Source organism: Colossoma macropomum, unplaced genomic scaffold (genome assembly GCF_904425465.1).
Source record: "Colossoma macropomum unplaced genomic scaffold, Colossoma_macropomum, whole genome shotgun sequence".
Lineage (NCBI taxonomy): Eukaryota > Metazoa > Chordata > Actinopteri > Characiformes > Serrasalmidae > Colossoma > Colossoma macropomum.
The window spans coordinates 10,913,071-10,934,640 of NW_023494796.1; positions in this window are offsets into that span (position 1 = coordinate 10,913,071).

Here is a 21,570-nt window from a genome sequence, read left to right on the forward strand (position 1 = left end):
TTTAAAAATCAAACTTTTCCTTACGTTTATACTTCCACAGGCCTATTTTGCCTTGGAGGTCGCATGCATTAAGACATGTTCTGCAAGTTTGCTCTCTACTTGTTTGCCAGAATGACATATTTAGCTTCTCATCTAGGGACCATATTTTATCTGAATGAACAGGCACTTTCTTTTGACAGTATTTGTCCAAACTAGATGAGTCTATATGTTTACATAACTGTTCATCTGCTCTGACAATGAAAACACTATCAGACCAATCAGGTGCCACCCTACCACCCCTCTGTGTGTTAGCCTTCTCTCCTGCCATGGGCTTATGGGAACACTACCGCGGTCTTCCCTTCTGTTCCATCAACAAGTGGAGGATATCCTACTGGTTACAGGGTTTGCTTCGAAATGGGCACTCACCTAGAGATGAGATGTCCAATCCGGGTCACGGCACCACTTGATAGAATCCAAACCCGGGAGACTCGATCTGTTGTCTGGACAGGTGAAGTTTATTTGTTGCGCACGCAGGTTCCAGACACCCAGCCAGCCCCCCTATACAATGGACTGTCACACTTTTATAGCTGGACTGATGCCAAGATTAGACCCAGCGTATACAGGACAAGTAACAGGTGTGACAACATGACCATATAAGGAGAAACACAAGAATAGTTAGGCTAAAATACAACTTCAAAACACACACACACACACACACACACACAACACAGCACATTAACTTCCTTCAATACTCTAAATTTAATGTTGCTTGAGGTTAAAAACCAACTGCAAGGTAAGACACTGAAAGTAGGAGCTGTGCTGTTTTCACATCTCAACCACAAACAGGAAGTCCATTTTAAGACAGCTGTAAGAACTCAGTCACCTCCTTAACTAAAACCATCAGACTGATTATGGACTGACTATAATCAACCATAAAAGCAGAGAAGTGTAGCTGTGCAGTTGTATTTATACAGACAGAGACACAGTAATTCTGTGTTAGTGAGTCTTATAGATCAGAGATGTCTCAGAATGTTAATGTTATCAGTAATGAGGAGCTGAACAGAGGAGAGCAAGTGGAGATGGTGTTGTATATCTATGAGAGTGCAGACACTGTTAGAGGCCATGAGCCCAACACAGAGATGGAGGACATCAGAACCAAGAGGATCATACAAACACAACATTCAGGTAGCAAAACAAATTCTCTTTTACACATTTATTTTTAGAAATAGTGATGATCTATCAAATAACAACATTACAGTACAGATAACAATGTTTGACAATTGTTGTACTGAATGAGAAATATTCATTGTAAGTCAGTGTACTTTCAGTCTGTAGCTTCTGTATTTATGGCCAATGCAAAAAAAAAGATCCTAAAAGAAGTAAAATGTAGTGAAATTCTAATTTTACACTACAGGAATCAGAAGCTACAGACTGACTGCCGTGTGCCTGGGGCTGTTGTGTGTTCTCCTGCTGACTGCCATCACAGTGCTGTGGTTTAAGTTCACCACAGAGAGAGACCAGTTACAGACCAGTTACACCAACCTGACTATAGAGAGAGACCAGTTACAGAAAGATAGAGAAGCATTTGAGAGGAGACTTTCTGAACTGGGTAAGTGATTAATGAACATGATTTCTTTATGTAAGCTATGTTAGTGGATCAGTATCACTTTGGTGTTCCTGAAACAATATTCCTTTTAGCCAATCTGATGTCATCGTTGTGAGTCTGGTGAGTCAGTGAGTCACTGAGACACTGCAAATTGCACCAATTTTTCAGCTTGGTTCAAAAAAGTAAGACAAACTGGTGATTTGTTAAAATTATTTAAATATTGGTAATATTTTGCTACAGCTGACCATTTAAGTCCAAAGAAGTACTACGAACAGTTTTAGTGTTAGATGGCACAGTCAAACACCAACTGACTAAATAATGTAATAAATATTTGAATTACAAATAATAGTTACAATATAATATTCAAAAGGCACTGATAACAAGATCCACTACTGCTGGTGATCACAGCTGCATGTGAGGCTTAAATGCACACAGTAACAATAACCATCAAATCTAACATGTAAGTTAGAACATATAAATGCGGATGACTCACTTTATATTCTGTGACTCACATGAAAAGTAAAAAAACTTTGGAGGAGAAAATGAACCTGAAGTTTAGGAAAAACATGGAGAGGTCAGGATTATGTTTGGTTGTAACACAATGACGAGGCTTAAAACAACAGAATTTTTTTTCACTGTTCTGCTAGTAAAGTTCGCACTGCAAGTAAAACAGCTGTTGGTTTTGTCACATTTATCATAATCTGTCATAACTGTTTATAAGTAAAATCCATGAGATGATGCGGGTCTGATTATTACTGGTAGTATAACTGTACTGGTAGTTATTATTGTTCCTGTATAACTAGGCTGGAGATACTTCAGCTCCAGTATTTACTACATCTCTACTGAGAAGAAGAGCTGGAGTGAAAGCAGACAGTTCTGCAGAGAGAGAGGAGCAGACCTGCTGATCATAAACAGCAGAGAAGAACAGGTGAGAGTCTTGTGGGAGTAAATAAAAAAAAACAAAAAAAACCAAAAAAAAAAACACTTTTACACATTACATTTATAACGTCATACCTTCCTGTTCAGTTGGAACATAAGAGTTTGAAAATTATTATAAGCCTTCATCTCATTAAAGAGCTCATATTCTACATTCTTCCTTCATTGTGTCGACGTAAAGATCCACTTTTGACGTTTATGTGGGTTTATACACCAAAAACATTCAGAATTCATTTTTACATGATCATTTTCCAAAATCTCTTTATATCTTAGAATTAAACAAGCTGTTATTGTGCCTTTAATATTAATATATGTAAATAACCTCTGCTCTGATTGGCTGTCCTTTTTGTGCCTCATACAAAAAGCAGTTCAGTCTGAAACACAATATATAACTTCAGTGTGAGTGGGCGGGGCTGAATTGCTGTAGGAGAACAAATGAAAATGTATTATTATTATTATTATTATTATTATTATGATCTCCCTTCAACAGGACTTTATTGACAAGTTGAGAAGAGGTCAGACAGCTTGGATTGGTGCGATTTACAGAGACAAAGAGAGAGTCTGGAGATGGGTGGATGACTCAGTAGTGACCACTAGGTAGGAGACCACTGAACTGAACTCTAGTGATGCAGTTTCTGGGACTGATTTGTAAAACTTGGTGGTAACAGTGGAGCTTCATGCAAAATGTGTGTCGTGTGGTGGTGATTAGTGCTGGTGTCTCTTTAAAGCTGCTGTATTTTCAGAGGTGTCCTGGGCAAGAGCCAATCAGAATCAACATTCAGACGAGGTCATACATACTAAAGACCCACATCAAGTGAAGCTCTGATTGGCTGCCAAAAGAAACAAAATAAAACAAAGTTCTCAGAAACAGAGCTGCAAATTTTAAAAGATGAAGTTCTGGCAAAAAGTAGGGAAATGTTTGATAAAGAAACTTTTAACTTTTAATCAATAAAAAGACAAAATGAAAAATGATCAATAACATCTTAAAATTACACTTTTAATTGTTGGAATTATATTTAGTATATATGATTATATTTCTCAATAATAATAATAATAATAATAATAATAATAATAATAATAATAATATTTATTATTATTATTGTTTGAAGCATTTATTATAATTAAAATCAAATTAACATGCTGAAATTACACTTACTATGACCAGCCATAGCATTAGCTTTTATTATTTATTATTTTTTCTTGATCTCAGAATTCATTTTACACATGTGAAATTTAAATTTCATATAGTATATATTTCATTTTTGATATCAGGAATGTGTTCTGCCCATGTGAAAATTAGGTATTAAATACTGACTGGTAAAAATTCAGTTTTAAAAGCCAAAACTACCATAGTTAGAATCTCAGCATGTGGGTAGTGGGCAGTGCATGTTCTCCTCATGTCTGTGTGGGTTTCCTCCCACAGTCCAAAGACATGCAGTCAGGCCAACTGGAGATACTAAATTGCTCTTAGGTGAGAGTGTGTGTGTGTGGCTTCCAACTTCCAAACCTTCTTCAAATGTGGGATCTGATGCAGGAAGAAGAGGCTGTTTAAGTTCAGTGTCACGTCTTTTGACACGTCTTCATCTCCTCTGTTCTCTACAGCAGCAGGTAGAAGGCTTATTATGATGTTCAGTCCAAACAGAGCAAAATGTGTCTGTTAAATACACCGATCAGGCATAACATTATGACCACTGACAGGTGAAGTGAATAACACTGATTATCTCTTCATCACGTCACCTGTTAGTGGGTGGGATATATCAGGCAGCAAGTGAACATTTTATCCTCAAAGCTGATGAGTTAGAAGCAGGAAAAATGGGCAAGCGTAAGGATTTGAGCGTGTTTGACAAAGGCCAAATTGTGATGGCTAGACGACTGGGTCAGAGCATCTCCAAAACTGCAGCTCTTGTGGGGTGTTCCTGGTCTTCAGTGGTCAGTGTCTATCAGAAGTGGTCCAAGGAAGGAACAGTGGTAAACCGGCGACAGGGTCATGGGCAGCCAAGGCTCACTGATGCACGTGGGGAGCGAAGGCTGGTCTGTGTGGTCTGATCCAACAGACGAGGTACTGTAGCTCAAATTGCTCAAGAAGCTAATGCTGGTTCTGATAGAATGGTGCCAGAACACACAGTGCATCACAGTTTGTTGCGTATGAGGCTGCATAGCCGCAGACCAGTCAGCGTGACCATGCTGACCTCTGTCCACCGCCGAAAGTGCCAACAATGGGCACGTGAGCATCAGACATGGACCCTTGGAGCAATGGAAGAAGGTGGACTGGTCTGATGAATCACATTTTCTTTTACATCACGTGGATGGCCGGCTGTGCTTGCGTCGCTTACCTGGGGAACTCATGGCACCAGGATGCACTATGGGAAGAAGGCAAGCCGGCGGAGGCAGCATGATGCTTTGGGCAATGTTCTGCTGGGAAACCTCGGGTCCTGCCATTCATGTGGATGTTATTTTGACACGTACCACCTACCTAAGCATTGTTGCAGACCATGTACACCCTTTCATGCAAACGGTATTCCCTGATGGCTGTGGCCTCTTTCAGCAGGATAATGTGCCCTGCCACAAAGCAAACATGATTCAGGAATGGTTTGAGGAGAACAACAATGAGTTTGAGGTGTTGACTTGGCCTCCAAATTCCCCAGATATCAATATAACTGAGCATCTATGGGATGTGCTGGACAAACAAGTCCTATTCACCTCGCAACTTATAGGAGTTAAAGGATCTGCTGCTAACATCTTGGTGCCAGATACCACAGCACACCTTCAGGGGTCTAGTGGAGTCCATGCCTTGACAAGTCAGGGCAGCAAAAGGGGGACCAACACAATATTAAGAAGGTGGTCATTATGTTATGCCTGATCGGTGTATATCAGTTAATCAGCTGAGTGTGTGTGTGTGTGTGTGTGTGTGTGTGTGATTTGTTACATGTGTGAACTAATCCACATCAGCTTCTTCTTATCAGAAGTGACCCTCAGAGTGACTTGTGTTATTTCTTCTGTGGTCGTGTTAAGAATCAGTACCATCATATTTAACTGAAGGAAACGTGCAGACAGTCGTCACATCACACAGCTATAAACTCACTGTTAATCCTCGTTTATGAGTGAATGAATGTGTTTCCTCCACACTGTTTACTCTCAACATCACAGTAAATCTGGTGCTGTGTTTTATGAATCTGGTCCACTGACTCATCATCACTTGTCACTGCTCTGATACACACAGTACACACTCTCACTCTCTCTTTCAGGTTCTGGGGACGTGGGGAACCCAGCGGTGAAGGACGCTGTGTCCTAAAAGGCTATGAGTCTGATCCTGTACTGAACTGGGCTAATTATGACTGTAATGAAGAGACTGTTTGGATCTGTGAGAAGAGAGTGTTTAGTTAAATTACTGCATGTGAGTGAGATCTGTTTTTTCATAATTGTTCCACTTTTAATTAGCATTGATCTGTGTTCTGAAGATAGACTGTATAGAAAAATTTCTTTCCTTATTGTTAGAATGTAGTGTGTTGGAATGTTTTTGAACACAATAAAGTGATATGACTGATCAAGTGTTTCTGTTTTTGCTCAGCTGTAGATACAGAACTGGACAGAAGGCAGCAGATACCAGTGAACTGATAAAGACATTAAAACACACTTTTATGATGATCATATGATAAAATACAATCGTATTAAACAAAACAGCAACAAGAAATTACTAAGCATTAAAGATTTCTCTGTAAACTAGGAGCAGATTTTTCAGAAGTGTTTCTGAACAGAGCTGAGGGATCTGATTAGCAGAACTTCCTGTAACTCGCTTGAGTTTAGTTCTACAGCTGGGTGGAAAACTGGTTAATGACACTGTGAGCTCTTAGATGAGTTAAAGACGGAGTTTTTGACCAGTACGTCACTGAATGCTACACGATTTTCTTCGAATGCAGGCGAGAAATTCACCCATCATATCAGAGAATTGAGAGAACTTCCACATCTTTAATCCCCCACAATCCGTCACACGAGTTTGTGATGAAATGCTATAAAATGTAGGTTTAAACAGAATATCATTTAAAAAATTTCACTAATTATTGTAAATTGTAATCATTATTGTTTCACAGTTTAACAACACAGATTCAGCTGAACTGGTAACTTCAACTAAACCCTACATAAAATGGACATATTTTGCTATTCAAAAGCTTTTGTTACTCACTGTATTACATTGCCATTTCAACTCAAGTTCTAACCATCCACAGTTCCAGTCTGAAGTCCAGCTGCTGTATGATGCTGTGACTGTAGCTCTCTTTCAAGTTCAGCTGTTAAATAGAAAGTTCCACTGATGGCACTCTTGATAAAACAGCTATTCTGTCTGCTGCCATTGGGAATTGGTTCATTATTTACAAGCAAAACTCACCGCTAATACCAGCAATACTGTTAATATCAGTAACATTAGCATCAGAGAACAGCAGTACTCCGTTTGGTGGAGTCGATAGTTCACACTAATGGCCAGCTGGAGGCACTGTTCCTCCAACAATGGCACATAACCAAAACTCAAAAATGTTAGCTAATTACAGTGTTTATTAGCTTTAGTTTCAGCAATTTACTCATTTGTTTCTATCATTTTTTGAACCTTTAACACTAAACTACATTTGTTTAATTAAAGCACTTTAAACACCTCAATACTAACAGCTTTAACTCCACACTGAAGCTGAGCTAGAGCGGCAGTGCTGCATGACTTTATGGTGTACTGCTCTGCATTTACTAGCAAAACTGAAACTTTCACTCACCAAAATAAGAAGTTCTTTTGTCTCAGTCTGGCTTCTTCTTTCTTTTCCACTCGTTTCTCAAAAACAGGCGGGAACAAGCTCCTCTGCTCCAAGAGGAAACTAACCTTGTCTGTGCCAACAAATAAGCTTCAAGTTCTACACAGGAGTTCTAGATGATTGGCTACTGATGCATTTCCTTTAATCTACAACCCAAAAAAATGTACAGGGTGATTCAAAAAGATTCATCAGATTTCAGGATGATTTATTTCACTTGTAAATCATTACAGAACAATGCAGTAAATTGTAAAGGGTTTAAGTGTATAAAGTTTATTATGTAAATTTACAAGTGCTCAATATGACGTTCTCCAGCTGTACGGACTACATCAACATGATATAGTCGAATTCATTCCATACTCGATTAAGCATGTTGGGTGTCACTCACGGCTCTTTCAATGCGATTTTGGAGATCATCTAGTGTTGTGGGATTAACGGCCTGAACGCTCTGAGCTGTTGGAGCTTCACTGCCCACGAAAATCACGTTGCACAGTTACGACAGATTCACTCTTATTGAAGTGGAGAACGCAAAACACTTTCTGCTCAGGCGTCGCCATCTCCTCGCAGACTGAAGGGACCCATCTTCTGGTGACAGTCAGAAACTATGACCCCCTCTTTCAATTGGTGTGTGATTGGTTCCTAGGCACCTAGGTGTAAAAATATGGCGCTTTGAAATCAGATTAATTATGAACTTGTTTTCTGTTCTGGCTAGAAAATGTTAATACTTTAAAGAGACTGATATCTGCACTAAATCATAGAAAACTTTAGAGTAAATGTAAGACGCAGCATCTTGTGGACATGACAAGTTTCCTATTAAAGGGGAATTCCACCAATGTTACAATATATGATCACTGGTTTATTAAATTAAGACTGAGACTCTCCACCAGGGGTGGCTGCGATCCATGGTAACAGTCCCCAGTGATGGTAAAAACTCATTTACTGTTGGTTTGAAAAAAGTGTTTATTGCTTTGTTTCATGCAAACCACTGTAAAACACTAGTATTTCCACACATTAACATGGCTGAACCTCTAAACATGTTGGGTGAGTTGATGTTGGACATTAATACCACAATTATTGTAGTATAGAAAAAACTGTTCTAGAAACATGGCTGCTGAGCTGAACTCAACAGTTCAATTTTTTTGTATAGCACTTTTTACAACAGGCCTTGTCACAAAGCAGCTTTATCGAAATTGAAATGTTTATCGAAATCAGCCTCAGACGACAGCAGGAGGGTAAGCGGGAGATACAGGTGACTCCAGTAAGGGTCAAAATAGTCAAGAGAGCCTAGTCAGATTTCATCTGTGCTTAAAACTTGATTACTCGTTATGACTAAAGCATCTCTGTGTCTGTTCTCCACTGCAGGAAACTACAGACTGACTGCAGTGTGTCTGGGGCTGCTGTGTGTTCTCCTGCTGACTGCCATGGTTCATGTTCACTGCAGAGAAGGACGACTTACAGACCAGTTACACCAACATGACTACAGACAGAGACCAGTTACTGACCAGTTACACCAACCTGATAATAGAGAAAAACCAGTTACAGAAAGAGAGAGATGGATTGGAGAGGAAGTTTTCTGAACTGGGTAAGTGATTATTATATTACTGCTATTGTCTACTTGTTAACAAGCTAACTCATTAGCCCAACATCATGCTAGCTAAAAATATTTAGAAAAGGCTACTGTCTTTGTACAAAAGTGTGATCAGTTGATGGTTTAATAGGTTTATTCAGTTGTATGTCATTGTACTACTCATGTGCCTTATTGGCTGAGAAGTTGGTCATTGACCGAAACAGACAATCCTACACGGCCTCTAACAGCCTCACAGGAAAGATTAGAGAATTCACAATGGAACAACTTCACATTTGTCTGTAAGAGTGGAGATTTTTCAAGTTTGCTGTTGGTTCATTTATTTCCTTTTGTGTGACTCACTGAATATGATTAATCAGTACTTATATGTTGTAATTTACATGTTAGATTAGTTGATGGTTATGCAAAGTTACTGTGGGTTTTCAAGCCTCACGTGTCACTGATCACCAGTAGTATCTGAGATCTTGTTGTCACAGCCTTTTGCATTTTATATAATGCAGGATTCAGTTATTTTGGTGTTCGGCTGTGCCATTTGTAGTTTGTGTTTCATGGTGTTCCTAATATGGTCCAGAGAATTACAGCATGTAAACAGTTGTGTAATTGAGATTACATGTGTCTGAATACGTGTATTATATATCCCAGAACTGGAAACATGCTATACTGTAATATTGTTCCATAAATAACGGTCAGCGCAGTTTAAAACAATCCTTAAAACACAGTGATGAAATATTACAGTAATGTCTTTAATCACAAATGTCCACTTTTAATAGCAGATGTATGTTACTTGGGATGTATTGATACTGATATTCGTATCGAGTATCAGCCCAATGCAGATCTTATTGACTCTTATTCATCCTCATAAAAATGCTAATGAGACCAACATCTAACACCAGCTGATACCATGTGACGTAAGTTGAGTGTACACTGCTGCACTAATGAACAAACGCCTCAAGCTGGCAGTGAATGAGGGTCTGTTCATACACAATTTAGTTCATTGTTCTGCTGTGATGGTTGTAAAGTTTCCACTGGCAGTGGAGAGGCAGGTGGGAAGAAGGGAGCAGTGGCAGGCTTAGCAGTTCAGACCTCTGAGCATGCATAAAACATATGGGATGATCCGCACCTGCTTCCTCCTGAATACTAGTGATTTTTTACAACTTCCAACTAATTATTTAAAATATGACAGTGCACTGAATTTACTCCAATTTACATTAACCAAATCAGTTTTATCCTACTGAAAACACTGACTCCAAACTTTTGAACACTGATTTTAAACTTTTGTAATTGTATTTCAACACTGTTAGTCATTACAGATGTTTCTTTGTTTATACAACTTTGTTCTTCTATTTGACTGAAGACACAAAAAAAGTGTTTTTTTAGAGCAGCTGTCTCAAACTTGTGGGTAGTTTCAGCTGCGTTGCCTTGGTGATGCTTCCTCTTGTGCTTCCTCTTGTGTTCACGCTGGTGTGTCTAGTGTGATGTCTTCTTGTAAAGGTCAAAAAGTCTACTTACTTTAACTAATATGAGTCGTCACACTCAGTCAGCAGTGCTGGAAGTGTTATTTGAAAAATGTGTTACAGACTAACTGTTAAAAATGTAAACTGTAACCTAAAAAGGGTCAATAAAGTAATAAATAAAACCATGTAATGAAATAAAGACGTTCCAGCAACATGCCTTTTATTTAGAACAAGGCAAAAAGGAATATTGTACTATTTTAGGAAACAATGAGGCCATGTATGAAAAATATCCACATGAAACAAATCATGTGACCTCCACTCAGTGATTTGCAAAACACTGAGTTCACTTGATCAGAGTTCAGATGTTGTTATGACCACAGACCAAAAAAAAAAAACAGTGTTGTAAGCTGTTGAAGGCGGTGCTTTGTATTAGAAACACTGAGTTCAGGGAGGTTGTGTATTCAGACCAGTAATCACCATATTTTAAGATGTATCACCAATTGTAACATACTGTTTGTCCAAAAGTATCCAGACAGTCCTCATGAGCGCACTCACTGCTGACACGGGCATTCAGTTGTGCACACACAGTTTGTTTAATCTCCACAGAAAAGCACTGACCAATAGAACAGGACGCTCTGGACAGGACCACATTGAGATCCTCTGGTGCTCCTGGGTATCAAATTTATGGTTCTCCATCTCTGTTTAATCTCCAAATCTGCATCTCACTATTAAACATCACTAATTCATAGATAGTCCACCTAAGATCTTGCAACAGTTTGCTGGAAAGTTGATCTGCTCATGCTTCACAACAAACTGAACTAATATTAGCTCCTCAGCTAAGGCCTTGTCAAAAACCTCTGGGCAGTCACTCAAGTCGCCCATATGGTACATCTGGCCATGGCTGTGCATTAGCCACACATTCCCAACGCCAAGCATTGGTTAGAGGGGTATGCGGTCATGTCATGTTGAAGTTAGCATGGGTGTCGCGGGAAAAGACGGTGTCTAAAGGCAAAAAATGTTGCGACAAAATGTGTTTAACGTTAATCTTTTTGAACTTTACACTGGTAACAATCTAGATGGTCCTTTTCTTCTTTGGCACAGAGAGAACACAACGTCCATTATTTCAATAAACAATCAGAAAGGTTGACTCGTCAGACCACAATACCCGATTCCACTGTACATCAGTTCATTTCAGATGAGCTCGAGCCCAGAGAAGTCAGCAGCGTTTCTGGCTTTTGGAAATATTTCTCACAGAAGCATGCTGGTTTTTAATGCAGTGCAGTCTGAGGAGTCAAAGGTCACGGGAATTCAGCTATGGAGATTTTTCCAGATTCCCTGAATCTTTTGATGATATTATGCACTGTAGAGGGTAAAATACCAAAAATTCCTAAAGTGCACATAAAGGACTTTCCTGGATGCTCCTTTTACATTCAAGCATGACTGCATCACCTGTTTAAGATGTTATTTGAACATTTTTCCTAGTTTTAATTTCCTCTGTCCCAACCTTTTTGAAACCTATTGTAGGCATCACTTTCAGACTGACGTATAATTACAAAAAGCAATGATTGAAGTAATAAGAAACACAGGAAGTATTTTTTCTTTGTACTCTTTCATTCAAATACAGGTCAAAGAAAATGTATAAATCACTGATTCATGTTTTTTGTATTTTATCTACTGTCCCATCTTTTTTGGAATTGTGGTTGTAATAGTATAATACTCTAAATTTAATGTTGCTTGAAATTAAGAACGAACTGAAAGAAAAGACACTGAAAGTAGGAGCTCTGCTGTTTTCACATCTCAACCACAAACAGGAAGTCCATTTTGAGACAGTTCTAGAAACTTGGTCACTTCCTCAACTAAAGCCATCAGGCTAATTATGGACTAACCATAAATCAACCATACAAGCCGAGAAGTGTAGCTGTGCAGTTGTATTTATACAGACAGAGACACAGTAATTCTGTGTTTTAGTGAGTCTTATAGATCAGAGATGTCTGAGAATATTTATGATGTTATCAGTAATGAGGAGCTGAACAGAGGAGAGTGAGTGGAGATGGTGGTTGATATCTATGAGAGTGCAGACACTGTTAGAGGCCATGAGCCCAACACAGAGATGGAGGACACCAGAACCAAGAGGATCATACAAACACAACATTCAGGTAGCAAAACAAATTCTCTTTTACACAATTATTTTTAGAAATAGTGATGATCTATCAAATAACACCATTACAACATAGCTATCAATGTATTTTAGTATTGTACTGATTGAGAAATATTCATTTTAAATAAGTCTAGTCTTGGTTTGTAGCCTCTGTATTTATGGCCAATGCAAAAAACATCCTAAAAGAAGTAAATATAGACAAATTCTAATTTTACACTACAGGAAGTAGATGCAGCAGACTGACTGCAGTGTGTCTGGGGCTGCTGTGTGTTCTCCTGCTGACTGCCATCACAGTGCTGTGGTTTAAGTTCACCACAGACAGAGACCAGTTACAGACCAGTAACACCAATCTGACTGAAGAGAAAGACCAGTTACAGGCCAGTTACACCAATTTGTCTATAGAGAGAGACCAGTTTCAGACCAGTTACACCAAACTGACTATAGAGAGAAACAAGTTACAGACCAGCTGCACCAACATGACTATGGAGAGAGACCAGTTACAGACCTGCTGCACCAACATGACTATGGAGAGAGACCAGTTACAGAAAGAGAGAGATGGATTTGAGAAGAAGTTTTCTGAACTGGGTGAGTGATTAGTAAACATTGTTCTGTATGTAAGTCATGTTAGTGGATCAGTGTCTTTTTGCTCAAACAACATTCCTTATTACCAATCTGATGTCATCAGTGTGAGCCTGGTATCCTCACTGAGCTACTGCAAAATGCACAAGTATTCCAGTATTTTGGTTCATCAAATTAAGAAAAACTATTCATTTGTTGAAAATATTTAAATATTGTCTGTATTTTGCAACAGTTAACCAGTTAAGTCCAAAGGAGCTCTACAACAGTTTTAGTGTAGTGAGCTAATGTTAGCTGAGCCATTAACAAAAGGGATACAGCATTTGTGTAGCTCACTGCAGTGCTTACAACATTCAGTTCACACCTCATTTATGATTCATTAAGATCAGGACACTTAGTGATCTTAGCACACTTAGCTAGCTGGATAGGGAGCATGCTAGTTAGGCTAATCATTTAGATGGCTAATATGTAGCCAATCTAAATGACAACTTATTTGCATGACCACTGTGTTTTAGTATTAGAACCAAAATATTCAGTAGAGAACAGAAATGCTGTTCATTACTGTTTTTAGTAAAGTTACGTTATGTTTTTACGTCATATTAAAAGTCTCTGGAACTTCTGGGAGAATATGTGGTTTGTAGCTGCCACTACAGTCAATTAGACCTGGAAGAATGGCAAAAACTGTAATGTTACAGGAATAAACCTCTCAAAACAGCACAGTGTGTCAGAGGATATATGAATGTGGCTTCATAATCACCACTCAAAAAAGCCCAGTTGATATTGTTGAAATCTGTGTCCATAAATTCAACTAGATGAAGAATTGCCCCTGAATATGAAGATGGTGCCGCAGACGGCTCCGTCGTGTTTTGTTTGTTTTTGTTTGTTTGCACTGTTATATGTGAACCAGTCTCACTCACATACAGTGCAGAAGATCTGCTGAACATCAGACAGTCCATGCCACAAGGCATTTTTCCTGACTTTTCACTTTCTGACTGTTTTTTGGACATTTTGGTGAGCAGAGCGGCTGCTCTCTACAGCAGATGCAGGCGGACACGCAGACGCGGAAGGAGCGCTGGTTAAACTCAGACAGCGCGGACTTCGCACACCACTCCCCAACATTCACATAGCGAATCTTCGCTCCTTAGGGAATAAATTGGACGAGCTTTCCCTTCTAAACAGAACTAACAAGGACTTTTCTCTCTCTGCTGTGCTGTGCTTCACTGAGTCGTGGCTCACTGAGTCGACTGCGCACTACAGCTCCACGGCTTTAACCTCTACAGAGCGGACCGCTCCACAGAGCTCTCAGGCAAGAAGAAAGACGGCAGAATCTGCTTTTACATCAACCTAGGCTGGTGTGCAGATGTCACAGTGTTAGCGAAAACATGCAGGCCTAACCTGGAAACACTTTTTATAAACTGCAAACCATTTTATTCACCGAGGGAGTTTTCATCTATCATACTCACAGGAATCTATATTCCACCCCAGGTATGCGTGCACGATCTCGCAGACCAGATCACCAGTGCGGAGCTCAAACACAAAGACTGTCACTTTATCATTTTAGGGGACTTCAACAGAGCTAAATACAGACAGCACGTTACCTGCCCCACCAGGGAGAGTAATATTTTAGACCACTGCTACACTGTGTTAAAGGGGGCCTACTGCTCTGTTCTCCGTGCTGCTCTGGGCCTCTCCGATCACTCGCTAATCCACCTCCTTCCAACCTATAGGCAGAAGCTCAAGTGTGCCAAACCTGTAGTCAGCTCTGTGAAGAAGTGGACCACTGAGGGTAAAGAAAGGCTTCAGGACTGCATGGAATTAACAGAGTGGAGTGTGTTTGAGGATGCTACAGGCAGCCTGGATGAATATAGGGATACTGTGACATCCTACATCAGCTTTTGTGAAGACATCTGTGTTCCCACCAGGACTCACATTAAATATAACGACAAGCCCTGGTTTAATGCCAGACTGAAACAGTTGCGCTGGTCTAAAGAAGAAGCGTATAGGAATGGAGATTGGGCTCTGTACAATCAGGCAAGGAACACACTCAATAGAGAAATCAAAGCTGCAAAAAGAGTGAGGAAAGCACCAGGACCAGCTGGTGTATCACCCTCCTGTCTGAGGGCCTGCGCCGACCAGCTTGCACCAGTGTTTACACCGCTCTTTAATAAAGCACTGGAGCTGTGTGTCGTACCTTCCTGCTTCAGACGCGCCACCGTAATACCAGTTCCCAAGAAAGCAACCATCACAGGATTGAATGACTACAGACCCGTTGCTTTGACCTCTGTAGTCATGAAATCCTTTGAGAGATTGGTGCTCTCCCATCTGAAGAACATCACAGATCCTCTACTAGACCCCCTGCAGTTTGCATACCGGGCAAACAGGTCAGTGGACGACACAGTGAACATGGGACTCCATTTTATTCTCCAACAGCTTGAACACCCAGGAACTTATGCAAGAATTCTGTTCTTGGACTTCAGCTCAGCCTTTAATACGATCATCCCAGGACAGCTACACAACAAACTACTCCAACTCAGCTTGCCAACCACCACCTGCCAGTGGATCACCAGCTTCCTCACTGGCAGAGAGCAGCAGGTGAAGTTTGGAAAGTTCACCTCAAAACACCCAGATCATCAGTACAGGCGCTCCACAGGGTTGTGTACTCTCACCATTGCTCTTCTCACTGTACATGAACGACTGTACCTCCACGGACCCCTCAGTCAAAATCTTGAAGTACGCAGATGACACTACAGTCTTTGTTCTCATCCGAGATGATGACGTGTCTGCTTACAGACAGGTGGTTGATCAGGTGGTCCTTTGGAGCAGCCACAACAACCTGGTGCTGAATACAGCGAAAACAGTGGACTTCAGGAGGAGCCCGTCCAACCCTGCCGGCACTCACCATCCTGGACAGAACTGTGATGGCAGTAGAGTCCTGCAAGTTCCTGGGCTACAACAATCACCAGGGACCTGAAGTAGGACAGCAACATCAGCTCCATCACCAAGAGAGCCCAGCAGAGGATGTACTTCCTGCGCCAGCTGAGGAAGTTCAACCTGCCCCAGGACCTGATGGTGCGGTTCTACACAGCCATCATAGAGTCTGTCATCACCACATCCATCACAGTGTGGGGCAGCTCAGCCACCATGCATGACCTCCACAGACTGCAATGCATCATCAGGTCTGCAGAGAGGACAATAGGGGTTCAGTTGCCCACATTGCTGGAACTGCATGCCTCCAGAACCAGGAAGCGTGCAGAGAAGATCTCCACTGACTCGTCCCACCCCAGACACCACCTGTTCCAGCTCCTTCCCTCAGGCCGGCGCTTCAGCCAGATGAGGATCAGGACATCCAGGCTACAAAGGAGCTTCTTCCCACAAGTCACCACTCTCTTGAACAGTTAAAATATTACACATTAAAATATTCCAGCTTCTAAACTGCACTTCTAAAATACTGGTATATTGTATCAAACTCAACTCTCAACCTCAACCTCTGAAACTACCATCTCAGACCAGTGTTTATTCTAGCATCTTACTTACCTGCCTTATTACCCCACTTATTTGACTGTCACCTCATTGATCCCTTTCTTTGCCACTATACACCCTTTAACTGCTGCTGCTCTCAGCACTTTAACTTTAGACCCATACTTTGCACAATGTAAAGGTTACAGGTATGACTATGTGTATGTATGAGTGAGTGATGGTAGGAATGCATGTTTATTTTATTTTTTTGTATTGTATTTTATTTTATTGTATTTTATTCTGTTCTATTTTATATTTATTTTATTTCATCTTATTCACTACATGTAAATGTCTGTCTGATACTGTGCACTGTGAGCTCCTGTAACCAAAACCAAATTCCTTGTATGTGTAAGCATACCTGGCCAATAAAGCTTGATTCTGATTCTGATTCTGAATTGCCAGGTGAACATCACAGGATGCTGCTAACAGACTCACTTTAACAGACTTACATTGTTTTCTCTCTGTAACTGGTTATATTCTGTTCTCATTAGAGAATCACAGTCAGAATCAGAATGACTTTATTTTGCCAAGTTTGTTACACATAGAATGAATTTGTCTTGAAGAGTGCAGAGATGTATGACATGTAACATACTGAACTGACCAGACAAGCACACTATTAACAAGTATTCAAAAAAAGAATGGAACAGAATAAAGAACAATAAAGAATGAAAGAATAATAAAGAGGCAGTGTGAAAGGAGCTGAAGAGATGTGTGAATATCTGTACATAAGCAGATATTTGATGAGCTGTACAAATGCAGGTCTGAGGAAACATAATGTAACTAGAAAGGTGCATTGTCTATAGCCTGCTAGGTGATCACAATGGTATCCCAAGTGCTTGCAAGGCTGTTGGTAGAGAGTTACTATGGTGTCCCATGTGGTTGCTAAGGTGCTGTTAGCCAGTTGCCATGGTATTCCAGATAGTTGCTAGGGTGTTGCTAGGACCGTCATTTCAATATTCAGTTTTAATCCAGGATAATTACAACAAATTAATCCAGGATCAATGTAAAGACAGTGGTCCTGAATCAGCATTAGGAATTTTTTTCAGATTCAACCTGTAGATGATGGTCCTGGATATGAAACGGATCCAATACTCTGATATCGATATCAATTCCTCAACAACACTTTTTTTTTCCGATACCTTCTTTTAAAGTACAAGTGTGTGGTGTTGAATGTGGGTATGTTTGTTGACCACAACAAATTGCATCGAATGGCAGAACACTCCAAAGAGGAGAGGTACTCTGATGATGATCCTGGATTAACACTGCTATTGCCCATTTATTAGCAAGCTAACTCATTAACCTAAAAGCATGCTAGATAGATAGCATTAGAAAAGGCTAATGAGTGTCCTTGTACAGAAGTGTGGTCAGTTAATGGGTTTAATAGGTCTATTTAGTTATATGCCACTCATGCTACTCATGTGTCTTCTTGGCTAAGAAGTTGCTCTTTAACCAAAACAGACAATCCTACACAGCCTCTAACAGCCCTCCCTGTACACAGTACAGCTCAGTATCAGCAGTGCTTAAATGAACTCTTATATATAAAGTCCAGGCAAAAATCCTATTGAATGTAAAAATATACTGGTATTATCGTGAATGATATTATATCACCCACCCCTACATGAAAAAACTGACAATGTTTCAAGTTCTCTGTTGGTTCGGGGTGTTTTTTTTACCTGCAGTGTGAGTCACTGAATAAAAAGTGTAATTTATATGTTCTAACTTACATGTTAGATTTGATAATTATGTGAAGTTCCTGTGTGTATTCAAGCCTCATGTCAGTATGAACACCAGCAGTAGCCTGGATCTTGTTAGCAGTAGCTTATGAATTTTCTGTATTGTAACTATTATTTGTATGTTGATTATTTATTACATTATTTAGTCGGTTGGTGTTTGACTGTGCCATTTGTTGTTTGTGTTTTGTGGTGTTTCAAATATAATTCAGAGAAATACAGCATGTAAACAGTTGTAAAATTGAGGGAACTTGTGTATTAATATGTGTGGCCACAAGAGGTCACTAGAACTCTAAGTTAACATTGTGCTGTAGTGTTGTTGCACACCTGCCAACCTTGTTTATAGGCTTGTGCTGAAATTTTGTTATGTATAGTATACTTATGATGATTGATATTACTCTATTTATTACTATTGTTTATGACTACTATGATTAATTTTTATTATCAGTTGTATCTGGTGTATTTTACCATATTACAGTATTCTTCTTCTTCTTATACATACATACATACATACATACATCATCTAAACCACTTATCCTTCTGGGTCGCGGTTGGGTGCTGGAGCCTATCCCAGCTGTCATTGGGTGGAAGGCAGGATACACCCTGGACAGGTTGCCAGTCCATCGCAGGGCATCTTCTTCTTCTTCTTCTTCTTCTTCTTATTATTATTATTATTATTATTATTATCATTATTACTACTACTACTACTACCACCACCACCACCAGGTCCAGATCATCAAGTTATAGGGCTCTGTGCACAAATGTCTGAAGAGCCCAAATCAAGCCACCAAAGGCGAAGAAAACAACACAGCACCAAACTTAAAAAACGGTTGCTAAGCAATAATTGGAGAAGTGGATGTTCAAGATAAACATGGAGAGGATTATGTTCAGCTGTAACACAATGATGAGGCTTAAGTTAGTTATTTTTTCACTGTTCTGCTACTAAAGTTCCCACTCTGAGTCAAAACAGCTGTTGACTTTGTCATAATTACTTGTGGGGGCCCCTAATGGCTCGGGCCCATTGGGAACTCATCAATAAGACCATGAGATGATCTGGGCCTGATTATCACTGGTATTAAAACTGTACTGGTAGTTATTATCATTCCTGTATATCAGTTTCATTACTGGAGTATTGTCATCCTGGATCTGTCAGCCTATCAATAAACACCACTAGACACCCCACAGCGACAGTTACATCCAAACCAGCTCCCTACAAAACATCCTTTACAGTCCTCATATAAATCAATCATTTGTAGGAGTTGAAATGAGTCACACAGTGATTTAACTCTCTGCACAACTGCATAGAAATGATTCAGCTACTGTTAGAATACAAACTAATAAACATGCTGTTTTTACATGGTTGATCACAGCTAAAGATAATGATTCATTTTGTTTAAGAAGCTATTATTATTATTATTATTATTACTACTACGTGTGTTGTTGACACTGACTGATGGATTTGGAATTTCTTTAAGAGGCTCACTGAAGAGTATCAGGCACATCAGAAGGCAGTGATTTTTAAACAGGAATGTAGTTCCAGGAACAACAAAGAGAAACTGATCCAGGAACATGTCTTATTTGAACAAATCACATTTACTGCAATAGATTAATTAGAATCTGTGACTGACTGTTTTGCTCTAATAGTGCATTATTGTTATGAATGTGTTTTGGGCTCAACTCATATCATTGTCTGAACAGTGAGACTCACTAACCAATCAGGATGGAGATACTTCAGCTCCAGTTTTTACTGCATCTCTACTGAGAGGAAGAGCTGGAGTGAGAGCAGACAGTTCTGCAGAGAGAGAGGAGCAGACCTGCTGATCATAAACAGCAGAAAAGAACAGGTGAGAGTCTTGTGGGGTAAATAAAAAGAAAAAAAAAAATCACTTTTACACATAAAGTTAATAATATCATACATTCCTGTCCTGGAACATTCATTGATGTTGGTAATATATAGAGGCCATATTCCTATTGCCTTTTTCCACATAAAGATACACTTTTAATGTTTGAGGGTTTATACACTAAGATCAGTCATAATTCATTTTACATGATCATTTTTCAACCTCTCTTTATCCTTTAGAATGCTATTAAGACTGATATATGTAAAATATCCTCTGCTCTGATTGGCTGTCCTTTACTGTGCCTCATTCAAAAAAAACAGTTCAGGCTGAAACACTCCTTATAACTTCAATGTGAGTGGGCGGGGCTAAAATGCTGTGGGAGGATATATGAAAATGTGCTATGAATTCTAAACAGGCTGTTTTTGATGCTTAATTTCCATATATGGACTGTATGAACTGGAGAGTGAATTATACACTTTTGAACTGTACCAGTGTTTACAAACTACACTAAACTCTCATTTAAAAAAGTTTTCCAAGTTATGAGCACTTTAAGTGTCAATGCATGCAATGTGGAGAGACGTATATCCAAATTAAAACAGCTTTAAGATGATCAGTGGTGACTTTGTATCTGAATATAATCTCTGTCCTCTGATTTGAATGAGAATTACATACTTAAACAGATGGTTCTTCAAACCTTAGTATTAAAAATGGTTCTTTATAGAACCACTGAGAGAAAGTATAGGTCCTTTCACATAAGTTAGAGCATAGAAGTAAGCACATGTCCTTTTGTTGTGTCAGCTGTATTGTCTTACAGTTGTGTGTCTTTTGATGTTTTTATCTGCTCCTGAGTTGAGAACAACTTCACTCTGCCCTGACCCCAGACCCTCTTCCCCTTCTCCTTCTTCCCCAAACTTTTGATCTTCACCTACTTCCCCTCCCTCTTGCTTCCTCCCCTGACCCCCAGTATCTCTACTTAAACCGTGTCAGACCATGTATTCATTACACTGGTGACAGACTGCTGACCAAGCTGTGCCCTGCGTGATTCTCTGCATGTGTGTGAATAAAACTCCAAAAGATCCAGTCTTCTGACTGTTTCTGATGGATTTCTAAACACCATGAACACTCAAAGAACCCTTTCCATGATTACAAAGTTCTTTGCACTGTGAAAGCGTTCTTTAGATTGATGGAGAATGTGTTGTATATGGTTCTAAAGACCACCTTTTTGGAAAGGGTTATATATAGCCCCTAAAAGGGTTCTACTATTGTTACAAGCTTGACATCATAACAATAGCAGAACCTTTTTTGGTGCTATATAAGAACATTTCAAAAAGGTGATAGATAGAACCATCTACTGCACATTCTCCATCAATCTGAAGAACGCTTTCACAAGAACTTTTTAATC